Source organism: Equus przewalskii, chromosome 1, assembly GCF_037783145.1.
Source record: "Equus przewalskii isolate Varuska chromosome 1, EquPr2, whole genome shotgun sequence".
Classification (NCBI taxonomy): Eukaryota; Metazoa; Chordata; class Mammalia; order Perissodactyla; family Equidae; genus Equus; species Equus przewalskii.
Genome location: NC_091831.1, coordinates 102491281 through 102516730, shown reverse-complemented (window position 1 = coordinate 102516730; position 25450 = coordinate 102491281). Strand labels below are relative to the sequence as shown.

The 25450-nt window shown below is 40.2% G+C and overlaps 1 long non-coding RNA gene across 1 annotated transcript; it reads right to left on the bottom strand.

The window, feature by feature from the left end:
• Positions 1-723: 723 nt before the first annotated feature.
• Positions 724-15334, bottom strand: LOC139076592 (uncharacterized). Its single transcript, XR_011528370.1, has 4 exons — positions 14980-15334; positions 14280-14329; positions 9152-9239; positions 724-1475 (listed from the first exon to the last, which is right to left on the bottom strand). It is a non-coding gene; the product is annotated as an uncharacterized lncRNA (long non-coding RNA).
• Positions 15335-25450: the final 10116 nt, after the last annotated feature.

Genomic DNA, 25450 nt, shown 5'->3' with positions numbered 1-25450 from the left:
ACTCTCCATATAGGTTAATCAGAACCAGCTCTCTTAACTCCCTGGCTTTCTACTCAGGGATTTCTGACAAACAGACTCAGGTCAGTGCCTTCGCCCATCTTAACCAAGGCTGAAATGGAGTGGGGGAAGCCCTGACTCTGCTGGAATTTCTCTCCCATTTGCAAAACAGACACTGTAGAAAGAGACTCATTTGACAGGCCAATGGAGTCAAAGAGCTGATTTACGTGGGACTGTGTTTCCAATGAATGATCAGTTGTCTCAATCATTGAAATGGACTGACCATTTGGTAGAATGCTCCACACCTTCAGAATTTAGATGACACCACTTTGGGACTTGTTGAAAATTTTCAAGTACCTGAAATTCAGACAAAAAGATCCAAAATTTAAACCCCAAAGTATCACGAATACTTCTAACTACTTCTGCTTCATGAGCATTATATCTGACCAAAAAAATGAGTGAAATTTACTTTGAATTTAAACTCCTTTCCTGATATTTTTTTTTTCAATTTCTGTGAAGCTCCACAGTAGCCAAATATGAGAAAGAAGAAAATTAGAGGTATAGACTCAGTGGTAAACAGAAAAACAAATGAAAACTTAGATGATGACTAAACATAGAGAAAATATTTTTTGAGGATCAAATGCTGCCAGTAGGATCCTGAAAAGTCTTTGAAAGTATGAATTTTTCCCTAGTTAATTTGTTTGAAAAGATATTTCTAAGCTTCCATAATTGAAACAAACATTTATTTGATTAGCACATATTGATTAAAGATCATTTAGAAAACATAAAAATTATGTAAACACAATAAATAAATCCCCCCAAATATAATGCCTGGAGTTGGAGAGACACATAACTTGTTCCAAGGTCTTGCTCGTATTATCTCACCTAATTCTCACAATGGCTTCCAAAATTAACCAATTATGTAATATACATTCAGATAATTAAATGGGTTGACTTTCCAAATGAGATAGTCCATATGATAGTTAAGGCCCTCATTTTATAGATAAGAAAACTGAGGTTCAAAGGGAAGTAATATGCACCTTGCTGCACATTTAGAAAGCCAGAGACTCAGGATTAAAACCTGAGCATCTCTAATACGACATCCAAGTGCTGTCCCCTATACATGTGGGATTCTTTCCTCAAGGACTGTTTCATTTCTTCATGCAGTCATTCATTCAAAAGATATTTATTGGGAGCCATCTACATGGTAGCATTATCTTAGGCTCTGGGAGTACAGTGGCAGATAAATTCCCATCCTCCCTGAGTTCATGGTCTAGCGGGAGAAGCAAACGGTATGTTAATTCTCAGGCAGCAACAGTAGCTATGAAGAAAAGTCAAGCAGGGCACAAGGCTGAGTCCAACACAAGTGGAGGGAGGGCTGTTTCTGACGGGTGGTTTGGCACTCTTTGTTCACAGGCCATTTAAGCAGAGACCTGAAGGAAATACATCACATGTTCCAATTCTCTTCCCATGTGCACCTAAGATATTAAAAATAAGTTGAAGAAATCATTAAAGTAGAGATCCTCAAAAAGAAATCCTAGACAGAAGCAAATTAACCATCACGGCTTGGCCTGTGTGTTAAATATATACCTACATACAGTTCCAATACATACAGCTAAAGGCAACTGGATCCAGCAACTGAGACTGAATCACCATTCTTAGGATTTCTATACCCGTTATCCTCTGCATTCCACAAAATTAAAAGGCAGGGCTTCCTCATGCACTCGGACGCTGGTGGAGTGCTGCCATGCAGGATCTAACCCTGCCCACCTCTTCTGCCATGGCCTGGGGCCAGTTTTCTTGTTTGTCTCCCCCTCAGACTGAGATCCCTGGAGGCAGGGACCTTATGTCCTCCTCCTAACTTAACCACCTATGACCCTCTGTCACGTAGGTGGACCCTTATAGAATGTTTGTTGAAAGAAAGATCAAATAAATGAATATGGGCTAGTTTCATGCAGCTAAATATTCAAGACACAGAAGAATATGACCTGATATGTCTGATATAGGGATAAGGTACATGCACATTTAAGGACATCATACACCGGGCTTTCTGCACAACTGTGCAGTAGGTATGATCAGCACCCTGTTTTACACAAGCGAACCTCAAGCTTGGGTGGAGCCAGGAAATTGCAGATCAAGGACAAGATCTTACTTCTCCCTGGACAGGAGACGTTGGTGATGGGGACAGGCTCTGCTTCTCTTTCCCGCTGTCACTCTGCTTCCCTGGTGTCAAATCTTGAAGTCATAACAATAAGCCGCTTTGCCTTTTACTAGATGGGAAGTGGGGAACTAAGCATTGGGGTATAAACTTTATTGAACCAACCCACATCTCCCATAATATTGTCTGCCACAATTTTCACTTTAGGTGCATAACAGCTTCTAAAACAGAGGAATTTGTTATAGCACAAATAGATGAAACCCTAGAAGTGGGTGCTGGAGACATGTGAAACCTGAGTCTACAGTATTTTCTACCTAATGCAAACATTTACTGATGATTAACTTAACCAAGTGCACGCCTAAAATGGATGTTCCACATATTTTCCATCCAGGCATCCGTTTGACTCAAGGACACATGCTACATGCTCAACATTTCAGATTAATGAGTGTAGGCCCACAGCAAAGCCAGGTTAATATATTTCCTGGTTGCTGCATCTGATAGTCTCCATCTGATACATCATGCATTAATGTCCCAGGGAGCTGGTGTTACCTAACAGAGTAAATATGAAAATTACAAAAGATTTTATTTCTGGTAAAGTCTCTATAAAGCAAAATCTGCATAAAGCAGTATTCGACAACATAACAACAATAATGATAATATAATAATGATAGGCAATGCTCTATCCAACGTGTAATTAATATTTTAATTATTTTTCTCTGTAATATCTGCATCCCACTGTGCAGAGAAACCGGGTCTCATAATTTTCAAAGATGACAAGATTATCATTATTAACATTCTAGAATACATGTATTTATTTTTTAATGTTATTAATGCTACTAATGGTGATCAAGATGAGAGTCATTGTAAGGTAAGGGGGTGGTTCATTCTCATGACTCCACTTGGGTCCCTGGAATTTAGCATTCCATATTGATTAATAATTTATCTATAGCTGAAGCTGACTTTTTTTCATATCCCAGTTGTATATCCACATGTATATTTATGTCTACTAAATTATTTTAAAGAGTCTAAAAATAATTGGCCTATTATCTCACACAGATAGTTTTGACAGAGATGGATTGAATTTTAGAAATTACAAACATCAGAGTATTTGTCTTTAGACATTTTTTTTAAAGAGAATGTTACTTCTACTAGCAGAGGACATTATAAACCTTCACCTTCTCAGCCTTGGTCTCAGGGACATTATCTGTTAAATTTGTGGAACATTTTTAACTAGTTTAGTTTCCAAAAATTCTAGGCTCTTCGTAAATAGTATCATGTCTCTTGTGTTGTAGAGCTATGCTGTTGAATATGGTAGCCCCTAGCCAAACATGGCTAATTGAGGGCTTGAAAAGTGGCTAGTCTGAATTGAGATGTGCTATAAATGTGAAATATTCTCTGGGTTTCGAAGCCTCGATCCAAAACAACAGATCCATTAGTAATGTTTTAGTATGAATTACAAGTTTAAATGATAATATTTTGAACAGGCTTGGCTAAGTAAAATATTACTTAAATGTCACATTTTTTTCTTTATTTTTTAAATGCAGGTGCAAGAAAATTACATATGTGACACCCATGATAGTTCTGTTGAGTGGTACTGCTCTAGAGTTCAATCTCTGTAACCAGTTATTAGCCCATTTGACAGATGAGAAAATTGCGTTCACAGAGATCATACTGGGGATCTGAATCCAGGCAGTTTGGCTCCAGAAGCCATGCTCTTAACCCCTGTTCCCTGTTCCCTTAGAAAGAAGCTTCTTCCTTCCCCATGGTTTAGCTCCTTCCTTGTGGATACCCTGAGTTCAGTGGCTGATGGGTGAAGGCTGGCACCATCAACGCTCCAGCACCTAAAGAAGTGTCCCAAATAGGCCTAAACAACTCCAAGATAGGGCAGCAATAATCGCTGTCATATAAAAATATTCTCAGCTGCAATGCGGCATTGTCCCTAACTGAGGACAAGGGCCAACTTTCACTGAGATCATTCTGCAGGGAAAGCAGGAACTATCATCATGCTGCTCGGCCCCATATTTGCATCAGTGACTGGCACTCTATTAGGATTGGTATCAAGGGGGTGGGATCCTGGTTTCCCTGGATTTGGGCCTTTCACGCCTTCTGATTGATAGCTTCTACTTGTAAAGCGGTCACCCGCGCAGCTGTCTCCTGCTCCTGTCCGCCTTTCCACCGCAGTTGATGCAATTCTGGTTTCATTCATCAGCCCCCTTGAATAGCAACATCCTCCAGTTGGAGGAAAACCTGCTGTCACCGCGCAGGGCCCACATTTGCATGCATGCACTGTCCTGCCAAGTGCTCCGTGGCACTGCGTCTGCCAACTGACAGGCAGCCTGTGGATCCCAGCCCTGATAAGTTTTCTAGTTTCTCAAATTATCTGTGTTTTACTTTGCTTTCATGCTCAAAGCATAACAAATTTCTTTGATATGTTTCTGTGTGCTGTGGAATGCCAATGGCATCAATTGAACTGTATTGCACCATGGAAAAAGCTGTTTTTGCAGAGCCTCAATTGGCCATAAGCTATAAATATCTGCTGTTTCATGTTGTCTTTGATTGCTACATAAACTCTGATCATTAAACATTGATCAAAGATGACTTGGGATCAAATGGCATTATGCTATGATGCCATGGGTGCAATGGGCAATGGTCAGGACTGGGTTCTCTGTATATGCCCATCTCCTCATTGTGGAAAAGCTACCATAGGACTCAGATATGCCAGTTTTTGTCCTTTGGGGTGATTTTAATGAAATGCACAGTACTAGAATTTTCATGGTTTACAATATATTTCTTTGGAAACAAAATTTTTATGTGACTACTTCTGCCTTTTAGGAACATCATAAATATAAAAAAATTAAGAGTTGAAAAATAAATAGGTAGTTAAAAACAGGCAAGAAACAAAGATGGTAATAGATAGAGATAGACAGACAGATAGATTGATAGCCTTCTGTACTTTCAAATAATTTTTATTTCTTTTTTATATTGACAAACATGTGCCATCTCTTGATAGTAAAAAACTTGAAAAGTACAGGGAAAAATTTGCCTCGGGCCTAGAAACCAACAATAGTCCATTAACGGTTTTCATTCTTTGCTATACACAAAGATTATTTCAAAACATTGGACTGTACTGTGCGTTTGTCCATGTCATACTGCCTTTAAGCACTCTTTTTTTCACTAGATACTTATCCTGAGCATTTCTTTCTGTATTAAAGACTTTCTATATATGTTTATTACCTTATTGTGATGATGGTTTCATGAGTATATGCATATATCCAAACCCATCAAATTGTATACGTTAAATATGCTCAGATGTTTTTCTTCTTCTTCTTTTCCCCAAAGGCCCCCAGTACATAGCTGTATATTCTAGTTGCAGGTCCTTCTGGCTGAGCTATGTGGGACACCGACTCAGTGTGGGCTGATGAGTGACGCCATGTCCGAGCCCAGGATCTGAACCAGCAAAACCCTGGACCACCGAAGCGGAGCACGTGAACTTAATCATTTGGCCATAGGGCTGGCCCCGCTCAGTTTTCTATTTATCAATTATGCTTTAATAAAACTGTTAGAAATATCCTTCAATAACTTCTGTTGTAAAAACTGTATGGTAAATCCTGTGGATGTATCATAATTAATTTAACTAATTTCCTGTGGATGGACATAAATATCTTTTTTCTTCATCTCTGGAAATTGTCTAGTACATTGGGGATCACTGAACAGAATACAGGTTGAAATGGACTAATATAAATTAAATAAGTAGTTTAAAGATCAATTTACCTACAGACAACGTTTATGTTCACATCCAATATTGTAAATGCATAATTTACAAAATTTGTAAGTGAACTAAAGTTTGTTGACAATTTTTAAAATATGTATTTTTTTCTTATTCAGTTACAAAGTTATATCTCCAGGGAGAATTCTCTCTCCTACCTACAGTCGAGTTCTCTTCAACACATGCTTCCTTCCGTTTTTTCCAGGAAATTCCCATAGTTATCAAGTCTATCCTGATTATCTGCCTCTAGAATCAGAGTTTTTATTTGTAATAACTTTAATTTAGATGCTAGATCGTTAGCAAAATCCCAGAGTAACGATCAGATTGTGAATGTGCCACTTGACTGGGGCGTTACAACCATTTACTTTTCAACTTCTTTGATGTCAGAACAAACGAGTCAATGCAAAATGGTTGCTTAGTATTGTCATAAAAACAAGGTAAATGGCATTGAGTCTAGTGGACATAGTGCTAAGTAATAGGTTAGCTCTTTCTCCTGAAAAGAAGAAAGTTTAACTACATGATCTCTAAATTCTTTTCTTCCTCTGAAATGCTATCGTCTGTGGATACCTCAATTCTTCATTCTCAGATCAGGCCCTGTATCGAAAATTGAGCACACTGAATAGGCTTGTCTTACAAAATAAAGACCGTATTTAAGCACGTGAAGTGTTTGGAGTGATAGGTAGATGGATAGATAGATAGATAGATAGATAGATAGACAGATAGATAGATAGATAGTAGATAGGTAGAGATATAGATGTACGTACATATTTGTCTCAGAAGCTCCCTAGTGGACTTCACCTCCCAATATTTGGACTTTTCTTTAAATTGGGCTGGCCGTGTGATCTACTTTAACCAATAAAATATGGCAGAGGTGATGCTGCCTGAAGTGATTTTTCATATCAAAGCCTTGCTAAGTCCTAGAAACTTCTGCTTTTGCACTCTTATAAGCCAGCTGTCATATAAGAAGATGACTACCCTTAGACTACCATGCTTTAAGGAAGACCAAGCAGCCTATTTATATGCCTGGAGGAGAAATGAGGCCCTGGTCAACAGCCCCTAGCTGAGACCCCAGCTAGCATTAAGTACCAAGCATGTGGATGAGGCCATTTTGGACCTTTCAGCCATCTCATCACCTGGGTGACACCATGCACAGAAGAAATTCCTGGTCAACTCACAAAATCATGAAAAATAATTGTCATTGTTTTAAGCCCCCAAGTTTTAGAATAGGTTGCTACACAGCAATAAAGAACAGTATATATTAACTGCTGTGGGGAATACAAAATAGAACAAGATGTAATTACTTTTTATGTTTTTGGTGAGGAAAATTGACCCTGAGCTACCATCTATTGCCAATCTTCCTCTTATTTTGTTCTCCCCAAAGCCCCAGTACATAGTGGTATATCCTAGCTGTGAGTCCTTCTAGTTCTTCTATGTGGGAGACCACCACAGGGTGGCTTGATGAGCGGTGTGTAAGTCTGCACCCAGGATCCTAACCAGTGAACCCCAGGCCACAAAAGCAGAGGGAACAAACTTACCCACTATGCCACTGGGGCGGCCCCAAGATGTAATTTTTTTCATACTTGCATAATGGCTGGCATGTATATGTACATAGGTATATGTGCGCTCTATATGCACTACATTCTCACACAATAGTAATAAAAATCACATGATTCAGCTTAAAAACAAAGTCGCATAGCTTGACTTGAGACAGATTTCTTGAACACTTTACCACTGAGATGGTTATTCAAGTCATTAAAATTTTGTATTAACATGGGGAATATTCGGTTTACTTTGTTCCTATGATAGATTCAGATGAACAGATTCACAAATATACGTTTTGCTCTAGGTCAGGAGAAATCATTTCCAGAGTAACACAATTAAATTGAGTGGAATTGGTGCTCTCCAAGTTACAGGACCCATGACATGTGTGATAACCGTGTCTGACATGACAGGACCTGATGGGCTGCTGGATGGAAATAAAGCTGCCAGCTTCTGCCGTAGAGAACGACAATAGCCATTTAATATTCCTCCAACCAGCCTTCAGCCTGCCTTGTAAACAGATGTATCTCACTTTGAATATGGGTAGGGACCTCCTCTGAGAGATGGTGGGAGAGTGATCACAGAATCTCTCTGTCTCTCTCTCCGTTTAACTCAAATGAGTGCCATAAACAAAATAACAGCCACCACACGATTTGACCAGCAGCAACAAAACAAGAGGTACTATCTTATTCCACGTGCTTCCTAATATGCCAGTGGAGAAAAGAGACTTCATGGCTTAGCGCGATGTCGTGCTCACTTTGCCCTCAGTCTCCATCCTAAAAACAAACACCAATTGCATAGAATCAGAAACACCTCCCTTCTGGTCAGTGCAAAGGTAAACGTCACAGACTGTGCCTCTAGTGGCTCTTCTCCACGTTACCTACTGTTTATTAGCACTCCCATCAATAAAACCCCACCTGCTGACATGCTATAATTCCTAAGATAAAGGCTCATCTGTTGTTAGTTTTACTTTTGGCAGCTTTTTACACATTCAGTATAAGAAGCATCTGCAGTCTAACAGGTAGGCTGTTTTGAAATCACTGTAGATTGGGTTAAAGCCCACACACACGAGTAGAAGATTTTAGCACCAGATACAGAGTTGACTATGCGCTTGGCATTGGGAGCCGGGCATGGGGACTCATCGTGTTTTTGAGACCTGTTGCTTCCTTCCCACCTACTGCATATGTTAGCTTCATACGGGGAATTTTGCTCTGCCACCTTTGCCTCACCACCGTGGTTTTCTAAAGTGGCTGGCCTTCTGGCTCTCTTTTCTTCATTTTCCTGGCTAAATGCGCTTTATCCCAAAGATACCAGGGCAGATTTGGGTTGTTTGCTCTCTTCAGGCCCCTCGCACTTGACCCCCCAGCCCCCATACATCCGGCCAGGCCAGAATGATCCTCCCAGTCTGTAAGACCTCCTCACCCTCCCAGCTCAGATGGCTGTCCAAATGTTCCAACAGGGTACCAAGCCATTTATCCATGAAGGGCACAGAACTGAAATCTAGTTTCCCCCACTTGGTCGTCTCACTATCGGCACTAACTTCTGTTTCCTGTTTTAGATTATCACTTCAATGGGGAGAGAGCGACCAACAAGAGGAGAGTGAAGCAGAGGAGAAATAACAGAAGTTGACTGACGAAAAAAGGTAGAAGGTGTGGGTGTGCTCCGTAATTAGGATGGGAAGGTACACACACCTGGTGATCTTCAAACTTTTCTTTCTGTGCACCTATGATGCTATACTCTGGTCAACTCCTTTTTGTTGTTGCTGTTGTTTGTTGAGCCCTGCAATTGATTGACAAGAAAATAAAATCCTGCTGCTCTAGGACCAAGGTAAGTCTGGTTCACTTCTGAAGTCTCATTGTCTAGAATAGGACCTAGCCTGTAGAATGCCCAGTTAAACATTTGTTGATTGATCAACTGGGATGGTTTGTATATTTTAAGCATATATTCCTTAAAGTAAATTTAAAGTTAATATGCACAAACTTCTAATAAGTAAATGAATTCTCATTCCACTGGGTAAACAGACAGGGTAAAGATATCTGTCTACCTCTTCTCCTGATTTGCCACTGTTTACACCAGCTAGGTAGGAAAAGCTTCCATTTCCCTGTAGAATTTTGTGTGAACAAACTCCATATCTATAAAATTGTGTGTGGGTGTGTATGCCTGTAAGGTGTTAAGCAGTTATTTATGGAAGGAAGATTCTTCACTCTCAATTCTAGGGGACAGTCTGTGTCTGTGTACATTCCCAGGAGTCGTCAGTAAGTTAAGTTTTATAAATCAAACAATATTGAAACAGAACATAAGCTCCCTATAAAAGAAATCTGTGCCGAATGCTTTTGAAATAGTATATACCACCTTTCTTTCTAAGACTGGATTTTTTTAATATCAGGAATTCTTAAATGTTTAAGGCATTTGCATAACCAAGTTTAAAAACATTTATTTTTATCATAAATAAGCGTTTTTATGCATTCTGCCATATAGGACCAGTTTAAAATCATGAAACAGCTTTATTGAAAGTTAGGCATCATAAAACTTAAGGATTTGTGTCTATTTTAAGCATTGCATTATATTTCTAAACTTGGTAGGCCTGAGGAGGCTGAGGAAAGCATTCAGTCATATTTTCACTAACTTTGATAATTCCTTTTCTAAAATTGGCATATAATTGGCATACAACATTATGTTAGTTTCAGGTGTACAACACAATAATTCGATGTTTGTATATATTGTGAAATGAACACCAAAATGAGTCTAGTTAACATCTATCACCATTCAAAGTTACAGATTTCTTTTCTTGTAATAAGAACTTTTAAGATCTCCTCTCTTAGCAACTTTCAAATACACAATACAGTATTATTAACTATAGTCACCAAGCTCTATATTATATCACCATGACTTCTTTATTTTACAACCGGACATTTGTCCCTTTTGACCTTCTCCACCCATTTCACTCACCTTCCACCCCCTGCTTCTGGCAACCACCCAAATGTTCCCTGTGTCTGTGAATTAATTCCTTTTTTTAAATTATTTTTAAGTCAAATATTAACTGGTTAATAAAAAGCAAAATCTTGCTTTTAATTAATCAATAAAGATGAAGACTGTCAAAATCTTAAGATTTCCTCCAAACCTATATATCTCTTTTGAAACATCAGTGGGAGTTTCAAACAATTCCATTCACAGAGGAATAGGAAACAACAATTTGGGGCATAGTACTTTGAGAGACACCATAAGGGCCCATTGGGACCCATGATTTTCTCCACCTGTCCTGCCATATTTTCCTGAAACTCCCACCACAAGTGTTGCTATTTAGGTAGAGATATGTCCAGAAGGCCAATGTTAGGATCCACCAGTTTTCCCAGAAGGGGCAGACACACATTAGCAGAGGATCTCAGAAGACCTGACATGGTCAGTGAGGGCTGACCCACCCTAAAAGAATAGCTCATGGAACACATGAGTGTTCAAGGGTTGTCCACATGACTATCCCCAGAGCAGAGGATGGTGCCTAGCAGACCTCCTCAAACATAAGTTTAATCATTTTTGGATCAATGACTTGGCAAAAGCATATAGACCTAGGTAAGGGCAAAGAACTATGGGTAAAAGTGAAGGGATTGCGGGCTGGGTAATAGCTAAGCTGTGAAACTTGACTGCTTGTCAAAATTAACTACTTCTAACCTTCAGAGAGACTAAGAAATCTCATCTTAAGTGGGAGGTCATGTACCAGCAAAAATTCTATTTCTGGTGGAGAAGAGGAGAGTAGATGAGGATAGATATCTAATAGTCTGCCGAGATGAAGAACAGGCCATGGAAGACCACATAGTCTTTGCTGGAGAATCAAGACTAACTCTTTTCTGTCCCTTTTCCCTGAGGCCCATCTCCAGCAGAGCTACCAGGTACCAGTTTAGCCATCACCTTGGTCATGTGCTTTGCGGTCTAAGGATTAACAATCTCTGCTGTTCCTGAGAAACTCTCCTGCATGACAACATCCATTTAATTGAAGTTGACCACTCCAGAGAAGAAAACGCATTGTTTAGAACTTCAGCACTGTTTCTACCTTTTTCTTTTTTTGGCCTTTTGAGGAAACAGTCTTGACATTAGAATTCTGAAAATGAAGTAAACACTGTAGTCAGTTCTTTTCCATTTACTTACATTTGAGAGAGTTGGCTGCCAAGCTAAAAGGCACTAATGTATTCTCCTCACTCCAAATACATCAAAGAAAGAATGAAAAGACATTGCAAGTAAAGTTTTCAAAGATTTTTCTTTCTCTCTCTCTCTTTTTAAAGCTGGCTATTTAATGGAGATGGCTACCATGTAGTCCACAGATTATCCTTATTAAAAAAAAAATAAAGGAAATCCATTTGATGCTTTGTAAAGAGTAACTTTGTGACTTCTAAGTACTTTTAATCCAGGTGCTTCATAAAGGTGATACTCTAGGTTACTGCTTTTAAGGCAGGAAGTCCATACTTGAATGTGGGAGCTGCCTAATGCTAGGTAATGTAACTGCCACTGAGCCTGTGTTCAGAAAATATCTTAACTTTCTCAGTAGCTGACATTGGTCACTATCACTATTCACACTTTCATCTTTTTAATGGGTCCCACCTTTTAACTTGTCTCTCCAAATTTTGGAGATAACTCTTCACCACATTGGGAATGCTATCTACATAGACAGATTTTTATTCATGAGGAGGATTTCCTTTCACTCTTTTCCAAGGACTGACATTCACTCCCTACCTGAGGGACATCTTTGCACACTGTCCAACAGCTATCTTCCTGATGAACTACTGAAAGCTTGACATACAACTGATGGTGATGAGTAAAATGAAGAGGTTCCAGACGGCTTCCAGTCCACCTCAGGCTCACTTTGTTTGCTTCAAGCCATAGACCCTTACCCAAAGAGCCTCTGAGAAATTCATTTGAACTTGTTCTAACAGAGAAGGGTGTGCTCAGAAACTTCTCCTATCTTTGAAGGCCTGTGGACATTTTAAAACCCGTTAGATATATATCTCATATTATCTCGCATGGACACAGCAGGTTTTTCTGCTCCAAGTCTCACAGGCCAAAATGAAAGTGTGCACTGGCTAAGCTCCCATCAGTTTGCTCTGAAAATTGGTTGCTAAGCTTATCCAAGTTGTTCAAAGAACTCAGTTCCCTGCAGTTGTAAGACTGAGGTCTCCACTTCTTTGCTGGCTGTCAGCTGGGGGCTGAAATCTCTTTCTGCTCCCTGACCCTACGCCCCGCCTTCTCAGAGTCAGCAATGACCTCACACGTGGAATCTCTCTAGCTTTTCATTCTGCAGTATCTCTCTGTCTCCAGTTGAAGAAAGTTCTTTGCTTTAAGGGCTCATGTGATGAGATTGGGACCATCCAGATAAGCCAGGATAATCTCCCTATTTTAAAGTCTGTAACCTTAATTACATCTGCAAAGTCTCTTTCAACATGTAGTGTAACATATTCATAGGCTCCCGGGATTAAAGCATGGAAACTTTGGGGGACTATTCTCCCACAAGGGCTGACTATAAATAATAGCACATAGAGAGTGTTCTCCTCTAAGCTGGGAAGTCATACCTAGTCATGACAAGACTTTTAGGGGAGGAGGTGGGACAGAGTGATGGCAGTCAGACCTTCCACCTGAATCCCTGGGCAAGAAGAAGCAAGAATAACTGGTCAGTTACAACTGGTCAATTATTGTTGAAAAATGGGCAAAGTCTTACATGGGTATGTTCAGACATGCTTCGTGGTAGGCCAAAACTTAAAATTTTATACATTTTTATTTATTTATATGATTTGTTAGTCTGCTAGTTAGCCACTAGTTGGTTGTTAGTATATTCAATCACTTATCCTCTCACATTTTTACAAAGGATTGAGCGCCCTACAATAAATATGTGCAATAAAATAGGCATGATAGCAACAGTAATAAATCAAGATAAAGCTTCCTTAGGGATATACAACTATCAATGACATTAAATATCAGATGGCCCATAGATACAATTTATGATATTTTGACTTTGGGGGCTAAGTTGAATGTGCCAGTATGGCTTTTCAGTGCTTCATGCTACCAGTAGGAGGGAAAGTGAGCTGAAGCACAACTTTCAGTAACTCCACTGATAGAGAAGGGCAAAGGAATACAGAGAGATTTTGTTGGATAAAGCAAAGTAGTTCTCCAAGAAGTACCTGGAATGATACACCCTAGAATCCTACTATCCTTCATAGTTGAGTCCACTTAATATTTATCTGTGGTCTAGTCCTATTTCAGACTCTGCGACAACTTCATTTCGTCGGCCATCTGAAGATAAATCTCAATTGTCACAAGCCCTGATGTAAGACACAGAGAGGCCAAAATCAATGCAAAGCAGCAGCAATTCTGTCCATCTGAAGCCCTTTTCTGATGCTGCTTCCTATTCAGGGACAGTCGCCGGTGTGTGTGGCTCATTGGTAGGAAGTATATCCAGCCACCTTCTCTGGAGACAAAGGGGCCAGATGGACCTTCTCCCTGTCTGCTGGCAACTGGAGAGTGAGTACCCAAACAAGACAACCAAACTGATGCTCTTACCTTGGATTTGGCAGCTTAGGACAGCATTCGTGCAGGAGCTGTGGGAATGTGGTTGTATTGACCCTTGGTGCCAGCAGTATCAAGGGTCCAGGCAGCAAGGCCAAATAACATTTTGTTCCTTGTGAGCTGATCGCCCTGCCTCAGTTCCTGCCTGTTTCCCAGGCCTGGTCTCCAGGCTTCACACTGGTTGGTGAGCTGCCTGATATCATTCCACTGCATTCCCTTCCTGATTAAGTTAGCCAGAGGTGGTTTGTTGATTTTGCAGCCAAGAACACTTACCTGATGCACCATCTGTTGTCTTTCAATTCTTGCTTTGTCTAGCTGTTACTCTATTGGGAACAAATGAGCAAAACGGAAATGCAAAAATGTTAAAGAAGTTTCTGGGAGAATAATGGTAGCATAATAACACCCAGGCCTAACAACCAGATGGTCAAGTGTGCCATGAACATCACCAGCAGGACAGAGGAGCCACAAAGGAAGCAAAAAGTCCCAAGTTGGGAACTCAAGAAAAAGTGGCCTTTGGGCCTTCACTAGTCCATTAAGTAAAAGAATATGGTATCTTTGCAAATAAGATCCCTACAATCATATAATTTTGACTTTCGTGCTTGCAGAGCCCCTTTCCTCCTCGAAGTAGTTATACGAATTAAGTACAGATGTTCTTTGGATGTCAACAATTCACTTCTGATATTGTTTATCATTGATATGAATTCTAGATAGATAGATAGATTGATTGATTCTTAGCAATTAGTTGTAAATAGTCAGATGTGTTTAGCCTTAAGGAAATAAAAAAGTGATACGGAAATGAATGTTGGTATTCCAGCCTGAACAAAACTACTTTATCTCCTCCCTTTGCCTGCAATCAGGAACTCTAGCTCAATCTCCTTAAAAAATAAATAAATAAATCTCACAGGTTTTCCATTTTCAGACTACTTTAAGATAAGAAAAGCCACCCATGTCCCTCACTGTGGAGGATACATACCTAGAAACACAGTCTAAATTGATATCTGTATTTTGGGCCAGAACATCCCAATGATGCCCAATGAGGAGATTTCTGTCAGAAGTGTGGCTGCACAGCTCCTACTCTACCATCGTGTTCTTGTGTGTTTGACTCTCCAGTTCAGTGAGGCCCCTATACCATGCTTGCCCGACTTTCAGCTTCAGAATTTCAGTCTTTTGCACCAACTCAGGCTGCCTTTAGTTCCTCACTTTAACATCTTTTCTTCCTCTAGCTTCATGGTTTTCCAATGGTTACTAAACATTAATAATTTCATCTGAGTTACTGTCAAATTTGCCGTTAAATGGGACTGGGTCTTTTGTTCAGGTTCTAGAACTTTGAGTACAGAAGTATTGGAATAGTAGTACACTCAATTGTGAATCTGTCGCATTGTCCTGGCACCCCACTCAAATAAGGGGCCGCTGTCCAGAAATGGTCAGGAGTGCTACTCCCTCTTAGAGCAGGTGAGGGACATGCCTGTGGTGAGGAAATAGTGTTCACTTCTGAGGAAACAGAGTTGCTGGCTAGTCCTACTGCAGAGCCCTCACAGACTGCCCCAGGTGAGGTGGGGTACATCAGAACTGGGTAAAGATACCTGCCCTTACTTAATATTAGTTTCCAAAATATCCAACAACTAAGCCATCAAGGAAGAAAACCCCCAAAACAGTCTGGAAACACAAAGAAAGTTCCTTGCTGACTAAAGAGTCTGTCCTTTCACCAAGTTACCCACTTGGATCCTCCTCATTCTCCTCTGAGCCAGTCTCCTCTGTTTTGGCTCAGCATTGTCACTTTCTCTTTATCTTTCTTCCCTATCCTTATCTTAGGGACAATTGTGGATTCCCTCACTTGACCTTTACCTCAGACTAGCCTGTCTGGGTGATTCTATGCTGAACGTGCCAGATGGAGCAACTTCACCATTCAATGCTTCCATCTACACTCAGACACGTGTAGCTGGGCCCCTTTGCACTGAACCAGCTCCCTACCACTATATTAAAAGTTAAGAGAGGCAGGAGAGCATGCTGTTAAAAGTTTTGACTTGAAATTAGACTCGTAATTTGAAATCTCTGAGATTTGGAAACCGAGTCTGATAACTATTACTTATATTATCCTTGAGTAGATTACTAATACCTCTTCATTTGTTATCTCCAAAATGGGAATGACAAGAATTCTGTCTCGTGGGATTTTTGCATGGCTTCAATTATATCATCTACATAAAACAAGTGTTCAATACTTAGCCATTTTTGTTAGCTGTTACATGCAATCACAAATGGGGACCTCTGAAATGCATTCCCACATTACCATAACCACTCAAAGGAAGTCTCCTTTACTTCCTTGCCCAGAGGAAGAAGAGAAACACCTGAAGGAATAAGAAACATCTTTCCAGGTGCCCATCAAAAAGGGTCTACAGTGAGCTTGTAGCACATAGACTGAATCCTTTGAGAGTGATGGTGTTGGTGGTCCAAGGAGCAGTTGGTCAAGTCTCAGGTCATGAATTATTGTTTTAAAACGGCATTATTCTGCCTTCCTCTGAAGCCAGATGTTGCAATGAGGAAAGAGAAGATAGCAGGAGCCAAATCATGCAGAATCTTGCAAGCCATGTGTCAGGTGTTTATCTCCAACCCAAGAATAAGAGAACACTAGTGAAAGCTTTTAAACCGGAGAGTGATGTGATAAAATTTATGTTTACATCACTTTAACTGTGATATGAAAAACAGATTGGAGGAGGCAAAAATGGATGTCTGATCCCTTGGACTAAGGTAGTAGTAATGGAGATTAAGGACATGGGTGGATTCCAGAGATATTTAAGAGATGAAGTCAACAGAACTTGGTTTTAGTTTGAATATAAGAAAGTGAGAGAGAAGGAGTTATCAAGGATGATTTCCAGCTATTTGGATTGAGTAACTAACTGGAAGGGTTATTGTGTCATATACTGTAGGAGGACAAACTTTGTTTAACTTTGTTATGTGTGGGAGATAGATTATAAGTTATATTTTTAATGTGTTGAATTTTAGATGTCTTAGGATACACCCAGGTGAAGATGGAATGCAGGAAGTTAGTCATAACCAGTCTGTAGCAATAGACATTGGTGGCGGTAGTGTAGTATTTCTCACAGTAAAATATGAGACTGCTGGTTGTCCTGAAATATCCATTCTTCTCTAATTCTATTGTGCAGCAGATCGAAACAAATAGGCACAATTTCTTCCCTTCTCATCCAAAGGTGGAGTACACTTCTATACTGTCCAAATCAGGTTAGCCACTTTGGCCAATGGAACATTAGCAACTATGACTCAAACAGAGGTCTGGAAATACTTGTCCATTAGGGCTTGCCCACTTCTGCTGTACTTGTAACCCTGATGCCACCATATAATGAGGTGTAGGTAGCTCACTGGATGATGAGAACATACCTGAAGGTGAACAAAGCTGACAGCCTGCCAACAGCCACATATGTGTGTAGAGCTATTGTGCCAACTAAAGTCAGTCACTGGGCCAGAATAAAAGAATGACCTAGCTGACCCAGAAAATTATGTGCTAAATAAAATGGCTGTTTTTTTAGCCACTGAATTTTGGGGTGATTAGTTTTGCAAAATAAGTTAAATACACAGAGTAATAAAATCTCTGGTTTTAAGCTGGGTTCTTTTTCCAGGCTCCCTTACAGCTAGATATGGCCTTTTCACCACATTCTGGTCAAGAAGATATAAAGGAACATGGCAGGATCTGGAAAATTTCCCTACAGTTGGTTGGTATGGCTATCTTCTTTATCTTCTCTCCTCCCTCACCTCCTTTATCTGCCGCCTGAGCCGCAGTTGTCATGACTGAAGCTTTAGCCATCGTACTGGACTACAACAACAAGGGCACATTCTAGGCTCATAGTATTGTGCGTGGGAAGAAACCTAGGTGCCTGAAGACCTCTTGGGGAAGAACACACACTAGCTTTGGACTACATGTCTCCATACTTTTATGTGAGAGAGAAGTAATTAACTTTGATCTTGTTTAACCCACTGTTACTTTGCCTCACTTTACTTACAGATGTACCTTAACCCTGAGAGTGATAGCCATTATCAAAGTGATAGGCACACCAAGTAAGACTGCATTGTGGTCTTTGATCTCTACTTGAGCCTGAGTTTTCTAAATCACTCATTTTTATTCTTATGTTGCAAGTCACTGCAATAAGCTATTTACCTGCTCTGGTCTAGATTTTCTTGCCTCGTCCAAATCACAGCAGTTGTCTGATTATTGAGAAGGTCCGTGGCTGCTCCAATGAGCCCTTGCTTGTGGTTAAACTGCACTTCACTCACCATTCCAACAGCACTTTGGTCAATCTACACATCCTGCCCTTGGATACTCACTTTTGCACCAACACTTTTTAGTTTCAAATCAGTACCACTTGCTTTTTCTTATACTCTATTTACAAAATTAAGGTGGCATTGACCCCATATTAATACTAGTGTATATTATTATGTTAACATTTGAATAGTGCTTTATTATTTATGGTGTACTTCTGCATGTATTCCCTATAAAGAAGTCTTTTTTAAACTTGTTAAAAATTACTTGTAAGTTCTAAAATCAAATTACTGGAGAAAACTATATTTTTTAATGAAATAGGAGATGATTGAATGAAACAGATTAGAATGGGACGGTCTAGAAAACATCTGAGTCCATTGTATGGTGTCTAGTGAGGTTGGTTTTTTAGTGTAAAATTGTTGTTTCATTTATATATTTAAATACATACATGTATACCAGATCTTCATGTAAAATGTCTTTTAATTGAAGTAATAATGAAAAGTCTGAAAAATAGTGCTACAGAGAACATCTGCTCCTTCCTCCTACTTGTTATCTATCCCTGTTCTTCAGTTTACATCATCCTAATTTTCCAAGGGGAAGCACCCTCCCTCATTCTTACTTCATAGAGAGAGGTGGGCCCCTGGCCAAGTAGCATATTACATCCCTTTAACCACAGAATTGGTTCAGGAAGGAAGAATCTCAGTAATTTCCAATGAGCTCAGACTTTGCTAGGCAAAGGAATGCTTTTCTTTCCACAGGGTTTTGAGACAAGGAAAATGGAGTTTTTTCCTGCGATTCCCCTCCCCCTTCCGAGGAGCTGCTGTGAAGTTAGAATGTGAACCTGTGGTGGCTGTTGGAACCATCAAACCACCACCAGGCAGGGCCTGCCCGTGGGTGAGACCAACCCAGAGGAAGTGCATGAGGACAGACAGAACAAGTATGAGCCCAGATGATATCATCTGAGCTCCTGCATCCAGTCATGCCTAAGGCCTAACTGTCCCAGGAATTTTAGTTATATCAGCCAAGAAATTCGCTTTTTCACTCAATCCAATTTGATTAGGATTTCTATAACTTGCAATCAAGAGTCCTGACTCCTACACCATCTCATTGGACGGTAGGAGGAAATAATTCATGTATTATTCTAAAAGGGAAAACTGAGGCTTAGAAAAATTAAGTAACTCTACCAAGGTTACACAAATAATAGAAGCAGAACTTGAATTCAGATCTTCTCACTCCAGAGCTCATCTGCTCCCGAACCTATGACCCCCATCGAGACAGGACATCAGTAGGCATCTTTGACAGGTGAAACAATTGAATTTTTATGACTAAACATGGAATACCATTTCTGCTGGCAGTTTTAGTGTCATCTAGCCTTGTAAAACAATACAGGCACCCAATGACCAGAAGTCAAGCCTGTGTGTTTCCCAGGAGTACGAAGTGTCTTGATGACATAAGATTTACAAACTTCAGAGGGAGACTTAGGTGGGCCAGGAAACAAACACGTAACTCATCATTTTGTACTTTCAGGGTCTCTGAACCTCTGACACAGTCTCCTTACACTCTTCTTTGCTCCAAGGTTGCACTTTCAATGGCAAAAAAATTACAGTAGTCACCATTGACTTTTAAAAATTGAGATCTAATTTACATACCATAAAGTTCACCCTTTCCAAGTTAAAATTTAATAGTGTTTGTATATTCATAAGGTTATGCAGCTGTCACCACTATCAAATTCCAGAACATTTTCATCAGCCCCAAAACAATCCTCATGCTTATTAACAGTAACTCTCCATTCCCCCTTCTTCTAGTCTCTGGCAACTATTAATCTATTTTCTATATTTAAGGATTTATCTATTCTGGACAATTCATATGAATGAAATCATACAATATGTGGCATTTTGTGTCTGGTTTTTTCACATAATATAACATTTTCAAGGTTCATATATGTCATAGCATGCATCTGTACTTTATTCCTTTTTATGGCTGAATAGTATTCCATTGTATGGATATACCACATTTTGTTTATCCACTCATCAACTGATGGATGTTCAGATTGGTTCCACTTTTTGGCTATTGTGAGTAATGCTGCTATGACCATTCATGTATAATGTTTGTAGTGTGCGTAAGTTTTCAATTCTCTTGGGTGAAACTTTGTAGCGACGTCTATTTTCCAAAGTGTCCACACCATTTTACATTCCCACCAGCATTTTTGTTATTATAGCCATCCTAGTGAATATAAAGGCATATCTCATTGACGTTTTGGTTTTCATTTTCCTAATGGCTAATGATATTGAGCATATTTTCATGTCCTTTTGGGCATTTATATATCTTCTCTGGAAGAATGTCTATTCAAATCCTTTGCTCATCGTACCCAATGCCTCCACACTGGGATATTCTGCCATATCCAAAACCCCTTATGTTAATAACAGTTCTGAATTCTGTTCCAAAACTCAAAAGGCAAGAAAGTCTGCATTTCTTTACTCTCAAAATCAAGTGAAATATGGTTCACACCTCCACATCCAACGTTAACAAGAAGTCCTCCCATTCCTCCCCTGGGATCCTACAAGTATCCTAGGGAAATTATGTAAAATCCCAAATGAGCACATACATGTTTATGTGTCACTGCCTTGACACCCATTGCTGCTTTCATGGCTGCATTCATTCACTCATTGACTCAGCTCAAGGCAATCATTCATTAATTCAACAAACATTTGTCAAGGACTTAAACTACGTGCCAGGCACTATAACAGACTCTGAGGAGAATGGGGAATAAGATGACGAGCACTGAGAATCCACCATCTGCCTATTGCTGTGGCTTAGCAAGGAGGCAGTCAGCTTCAGGCCCAGGCAGGTATTTAATGCCTAGCCTTTCATCAGTTCCCATGCCTGCCAAATGTCCTTCCATCTCTGGGGTTCTATGGTCTCCGCCACTCTCAGAACCCACAAACCTTCTCTTTGTCTTCAGAGAACCCAAATACCATGAGAGAGTACTCCTTGCCCCTCCTCTACCCCTGAAAGTACCAAAATCCACACCTCTACCTCTGGGACACTCACTCCCTCAGCGTGTCTGGACCAGAGAAGACAAGTTGGCAACTAGGATTTCTACGTATATGCTTTTGGCTCACACACTTTTTTAAAAATGGACTTAAATTAACATTTTAAAATTAGAAGTTTTCACTTAAAATCCAGATTCCCATTTGCTTTAAAAAAATGGAAAGATCTGATAACCAGCCCACAAGGTAATGCCCTTCTAGAATGAGTGTGCTCACTCTGGTTCTCCAAGTCCTCATCACTCCCTGTTGCATTGCCCTGACCCTGTATCTCGCATAGAGAAATGTGTGCTCATGACCCCAGTCTATGCTTGAGAGGGCAGATACTGCTATGTATTCACTAAGCCATTTTCCTTTCCTTCTGGGTACAAAACTAGGCTACATATTCCCAGGTTCCGTTGCAGTTAGATGGGGGCCATGTGACTGAATTCTGGAAGATAGAATGAGAACAGGAGTGATGGTCACCCCAGGGAGGTTTAGCCCGTGAAAACCTCCTGTGGAATCTACTGTTCTCTCTCTCACCCACTTGCTGGATATAAAGGACTCCAGGTTTGCAGAGCTGGGCAAAGACTCAAGACAAAACCAGCCTGGGACTGACTGAGCAGAATAGAGCTCCCCTCTGACTGCATTGGATTGTAAGGTGAGCATGAAATAACTTTATTTTGTCTTAGGTCACTGGGACTTTGGAGTTGCTTGGTACAGCATTTAGACTGTTTGACAAATAGGCCTTCCAGACCACAATCGTATGTCAGGGTCATCTTCTGGGTGGGATTACTTCTCCAGTTTTTCTCTGCAACCCCAGAAGTATATTTCCAGTATACAGTCAGACTCTGAGAACAAAAGCTGTGCTCTCAGGAGAGATGCAGTAAAATTAATTTTATTCTTTTGTTAACGAGATGGTTGCAATATAGCAAGAAGAGGGAAGGAAGCATGAATACATTGTCCTGCTACTCCTTGTCCAAGCGTGTTCATACCAGCATGCCCTACAAGCCAGGCACTCTGCAATATCCTCTTTCTGACAAGTACCTTTGAGAAAGGAACTATTACAATTTCAAAAATAAGAACGCTGAAGCTCAGAAAGGTTTAGCAACTTGTCCAAAATCACGCAGCTAGCAGGTCTGGAACTCAGGTCTGCCTGCGCTCATCTCCCCATCCAATTTCCTCAGCATCCTTCCAGGAGACTAATCACACTAATTTGCAATGTGATTATATAACAGCTGCTGCTGTATAACGTGCTGCTACCACTCCAGATCAAACACCGGACCTTTTAGGTGGGACTATAGTACTTTAATTTGAGAGAATAAATAGAAATGATTATTTCCATTACAAGCACAAGATAGGATGGCAAGGAGATATATTATGAAGGAGAAGTTTTTTGAGATTCCTCTTTCTGCCCTGTCGGGTCCCTCCGGGGCGCCCTCTATCCATGACACCATGCACATCACCAGGGCTTAGTGTCAACATTCAGATCCTGTCAGAGGCTCACTCCTAAACTAAAAACAATCTCTAAATGTTCTAATTTCAAATATCACGTGATCTGACTCCAAGATTATTTCCCATCTCTAAAATGGAGATGTAAAACTACAGTCAGGAATAAATAGAATATAACAGTGTTAGTTATCATTTGCTGCATAACAAATTATCCCAAAATTTAATGCCTAAAATAACAACATTGATTGTCTCATAGTTTCTGTGGACCAGGAATCCAGGTGCGGTGTAGCTGAGTCCTCCGACTCTGGGTCTCTCATAAGGCTGTAAGTAAGGTCTTGGCTAGAGCTGCACTTATCTCAATGCTCAACTGGGAAGGTTCCACTTCCTAGTTCATTCACATGGTTGCTCCCCGGATTCAGGACTGAGGCTTTAGTTCCTCAAGAGCTGTTGGCTGGAGGCCTCCATCAATTCCTTGTCACCTGAGCCTCTGCACAGAGCGTCTCACAACATGGCAGTTGGCTTCATCAGAACAGTAAAGCCAAGAAGAATCAAACAGAGAGAGTACAAGCAAGACAGAAGTCACAGCCTTCTCAGAATCTGAGAATTGACATCCTGACACTGTTGCCATATTCTACTTGTTAGAAGCAAGTTGCTTGGTCAAGTCCACACTCAAAGGGAGGGAATTCCGTAAGAGTATGAATACTAGGAGGTAGGGATCATTGTGAGCCATCATAGAATCTGCCTACCACACTATGTAAAGTTTCTAGCCCAATTCGTGACTTGGTGTAGGCATTTAATAAATGGCAACAGCAATTATTATTATTGTTTTTGTTATTGGTGTTACTATATTATTGTTGATGATAATGACAAAAGAAAAATGACCAGATTTCAAGACAAACAGATCTTTTTGAACCCAACCCAACTGCTTGGATTCAAATCCCTGCTTAGCCTTTTGTTAGCTGTTGACTTAGTACAAGTTATGTAACCTCTCTCTCCCTTAGTTCCTCATTGGTAACATGGAGATAATCATAGGATTTATCTCACAGGGTTCTTGTGAAGGTAAAAGACATGAGACAAGTAAAGTACTTTAGCCCAGAAGCTCTACCATGGTAAGTAGTCAATATATATTACCGAACACTGAGATCACTATTATTATTTCTCTGCTTCTTGCCTATGGCTATGCTGTCAATTATTGTCACAATAATGCTGCATGAGAAACATCCACAAAGTCTCAGTGGCATAAAACAGGAACCATTTATTTCTTGCTCATGAGTTTATAGGTTACCAAGGCAGCTCTGCTCCTTGTGTCTCTCATCCTCCTACCGAAGCCAGTGGTCAGCCAGTACGTGTTCTTCTCATGACCATGGTAGAATCCAAGAGGACGAGCTCCACTGTGCAAGTTCACTTCAAGTTCTTGCTTGGTTCACTTCCAATAACCTCCCAAACCAAGTTACATGGAAAACCCAAAACCAAGGGGCAAAAAGTATACTCTACTTTTTGTTGGAGAAACTGAAAAGTTACGTGGTTTTAGTGTGCAGAATATGAATAGAAGAGATGTGAAAATAGGACTAGGAATTCAATCTTCTATAGCTACCTATTTTACTTTTTCGGAAGAGAATAGTAGAAGTAATAACATAATGGTGGAGGATAGAGAGATGGGCAGAGGGAAATTGACAATTATCAAGTATCTTCTATGCTGAACACTGTCTAGATTCGTTGTTGTCATCACAACTCCTCAATGAGATATATGCTACTATCTCATTTTATAGTTCAGGAAACTGAGGCAGAAAGCTTTGCAGGTGGCTTGCTGAATCCAGATCTCTTCTCATGGTAACACCCACTGCTAGATGATGCTTGACCATTACAGCTAAAGTCACTGGAGAGGAAGCTCGGAGCTGGGACTGGCCTTGAGGAGACAACTGGCCTTGATTTCTGATACATGAAGATAGTCTTTCTTTCTAGATGGCCACACTTTTAGAGTTAGAAGGAAAATTAGAGATCATTGCAGTTCATTCCTCTCATTAGGTAAGGAAACTAAAGTTCAGAGAAGTGATGACAGTAAAACAGGGATTGGAAATTTATCTCTGGAGTCCCAGGGCCTTTTCCACCTTCCCCAACTTCTCCTTAGTTTAGAGCTTTGATCCCTGTCTAAATGCAAATTTCCCTAGGAAGAGACTTTTATATTTAATGGGATTGATGATGGGAAGCAGAGTCTGTAAGCATTTTAAGTGCCTGAGGAATGAAGATTGGCCTCAGGAAAGAAAAGGCTCTGCCCACCTCACATTGAACCCTCTTGCACTAAATGACTACCCAAATACCTTCATCAGAGCTCAAGTACAGATGTAACCACAGCTTTGTTCTAAGTTAACTACAGATGGGTAGTCCTAGAGGTACCTTGTAGATCCTCTAGTTAGGGACAGAGGTTTATAAGGCTGACTCCAGGGGTCACAACACTAATTAGGGACAAGGGAAAGATTAGACCCAGTTTCTCCGATCCTGGGGGCGATGTCAGGTTTCTGTATCCATTCAGTCAGTACTTGGACCACACCTTCCCAGGTGCCCGTGGCAGTCACCATCTTGCTTGTTGACCACGTTTACCTCCAAATGAGCCTTGAAAAGCAATCACACGTGTTCTTAACAAGGAAATAGACAAAAGGAACCTACTAAGATGCATCAATCTGTGATTCATTGTTTTT